Source organism: Vulpes lagopus, chromosome 3, assembly GCF_018345385.1.
Source record: "Vulpes lagopus strain Blue_001 chromosome 3, ASM1834538v1, whole genome shotgun sequence".
Taxonomy (NCBI): Eukaryota; Metazoa; Chordata; class Mammalia; order Carnivora; family Canidae; genus Vulpes; species Vulpes lagopus.
Window position 1 is genome coordinate 149,688,557 of NC_054826.1, and position 3,134 is coordinate 149,691,690.

General features: G+C 38.0%; 1 non-coding gene across 1 annotated transcript; it reads left to right on the forward strand.

Annotated features, from left to right (window-relative positions):
• Nucleotides 1-200: 200 nt before the first annotated feature.
• On the forward strand, nt 201-307 carry LOC121488457. Its single transcript, XR_005987085.1, has one exon. It is a non-coding gene; the product is annotated as a U6 spliceosomal RNA (small nuclear RNA).
• The last annotated feature ends 2,827 nt before the right edge of the window (nt 308-3,134 follow it).

Below are 3,134 nucleotides of genomic sequence, written 5' to 3' on the forward strand. Positions count from 1 at the left end.
TATTGTGTTACATGCTGTGAAGGATAAGTATATAATGAGAAAATATAACAGGGGAATTTAAACCTGGGAAACCAAGTCCCTTTGGGCAAAGTCGTATAATAAGCAAAGTTTAACAAAATTTGAATTCTTGGTACTAACATATAAAGGTTATTAGACACACAGGAAACAACCAGTAAGAATTGTTTAACTAAAAGCAACCAGTGCTCGCTTCAGTAGCACATATACTAACACTGGAATGATACAGAGAAGATTAGCATGGCTCCTGCGCAAGGATGACATGCAAATTCATGAAGCGTTCCTTAAAAAAAAAACAACAAAAAAACCAAAACAAACAAACAAACAAACAAAAAACTAACTAAAATAACAAAATGAAAGCAACTAAATTAGTTCCCACCTAAGCAAAGTTCTGTCCCTTATTCTGTAGAACTCAAAAAGCATTTATAGATTTCCACGGTTTTAAGTGTTCTGAGCTTGAGAAATTTTTCCCCAAAATGAATCAAAAACTTAATTTTTTTTTCCAAAAATAATATATTGAAAGCTGACAATGTGGCAATCTGCTGTAAGGCTAGGTAAAGATCAACCCACTTTAACATGTTTTAAAAAAAAAAAAAGCCTAGTATTGCTAGAGCTGTCAAGAACTTCAAGTTGTGAAGGAAGTAATTTGATCTCCTGCACTTAAAAACTATTTACTTACCCATTTCCATCAGCATTCACTCATATAAACTAAGTGTGAGGACCAGAAAGCATATTTTTATTCAGCCTGTATCCAACTGGGATACAACATAGAATGTGAGAGAGTAGTAGGTCTTCTGATATGATCAGAGGACTGGTCACCAGGGAAGCCTGTCCTGAGCAGAAGAGTTTGGGTAGGGAGCACCAAAGGAGAATTTTAGTTAAATAATTAGGAGACCATTTTATAATTTAATAAAAGTGTCAGGACTGGCCTTTAAAATAGTCTGGGCTTTCTCATGAGTCATGTCAAAACTGACATGGTAAAGCCAATTATCGACTGCCAGGACCCCATAAACGGGCCACCTCCATTACAATGGGCCTGTGCCTGACTTCTACCTGAGATTCCGCTGCCCTACTGTCTGCACTCACCCCTTCTCATGCTTCTGGTTTGGCAACCTGTTAACCATTTGATCAGACTAGAACTGTGGAATTAAGACACTTTATTACTGGTTGTTCTTTGGGAAAGAATCAATTAATGTCTATTCTAAGCCCGTAACTCTACATGCACAGATGCACTGGATAAGATACACAGAAAGAGTTCATATTTGTGCAAATCCAGCAAAGTCAAGCAAGCAAGTTATCTTTCCCACAAATAAGAAAGTTATATTTCAACTTAATTTACTAATTTACTATGGTTCTTAAAATGACAAGTGTAGTAATAGATGAATCCAAGCCTTTTAACATAGAAAAGTCAACAGACACTAGATAGTTGATTGCCTCTTATGTGCATCTTAATCTTGGAAATTTTGCCAAACCCCTAGGAAGCTGAAGTTAGGGTAATAATTTCAAATAAGTTTACGTTTCAGTCCACTCTTACCACTGCTGTTCAACATAGTTCTGGAAGTCCTCGCCTCAGCAATCAGACAACAAAAAGACATTAAAGGCATTCAAATTGGCAAAGAAGAAGTCAAACTCTCCCTCTTCGCCGATGACATGATACTCTACATAGAAAACCCAAAAGCCTCCACCCCAAGATTGCTAGAACTCATACAGCAATTTGGTAGCGTGGCAGGATACAAGTTTACGTTTCAGATTGACTTCCTTGGGAAACCCAAAAAGACAGCAGTATTCATTCCTCAATGTTCCTTTGGTTTTGGTTTTGTTTTCTTTTGGGGGTAGGAAGGGAGTATTTTGCTCTTGTTAAATCACTTTCCAGTATCCTAATCATACTAATAATCCCTGCTTTGGAGAATCTCTGATATTTTGTAATAGCTGTTTCAGAGCCATCTTAGAAACTTTTATACAGCATTTACTGCCTGCCAGGACACTAAGTGCTTTATATATATTAACTCAGGTTATACTTAAACAGCCCTAGATGGTTGGTATTCAGAGAGGTTGTGTAATTTACCCAAAGTCACACAGCTAAATAGGTGGTGGACCCGGCATGTGAACCGGAGCAGTCTGCCTGCAAGGCTCTGGAATATAAAGCATAACTTGTAAATAAGCATCACAGTTTCACTTTGATTTTCATTACTGTTTCATCAACGTTTATCTTGAGGCTTGGCAAGCCTCAAGTGTCACCGATTCCTCTGTCTCCTGAACATTCTCTCCCTTCCCCCTTGGCTCCCTACCTGCATTTCCGGCCTGCCTGTCAGATAGTTAATGATCTGCACACAAACACTTACATGAACTAGTGGAGCTAAGCCTTTAAAAGAATCCTGGGGGAATCCTTTAAAGACTCTTTTACAATATGAATAATCACCCCCTAATTTATTCATCTGCAAATTTTTGTTTTGATATAATAGATTTTCTTCGGGAGGGGCCAAACCGATGCCTGCTTTTTTTTTTTTAGCTCTTCTGAGATGCATCAGCTTTGCTTTGCCATTTTGTAATTCAAGAAACCCGATTATTTTAACGTCCACAACAACCATTCTCCTTTTAGAGTTTATGAAAGTGAAAGATACGTGGCACAAAAACTCTTTGTCAGGGAATATTTCTCGTGAAATGGAAATTTTAGCTCCTCTGACTTACTTGGAATGCGTATTTGTTCAGACACAGGACAGGGAAAATAAAATTTAAGTGTCCAGAATATTATTTCTATCCATTTTAATTTTGTCAGGCCAGACCCAGTTTCCATAGCAGATGAAATTAAATTTTTATATCAACTCACTTCTCACTTTAATGTCAAGAAATTTGCTGTTCTATATGCTTAGACTTTCAAGTAAATATCAGCTAACCCTGATTGCTGCAATCACCTCTTTGACTGATCTAGCAGCTCTGTGAGTCCCACCCTCCGGCAGATTTAGTTTTCTGAGATCAGCAACAAAAACCAGACTAAAGCATCTCATCCCATACTTTGACAGAAACTAAGGAGACTCAGTATGAGCAGCCGGCCCAAAGTTGCCATCAGGTCAATCAACGGTATGGACGTAGAACTTCACGTCGGGAGCATAATAATGGGT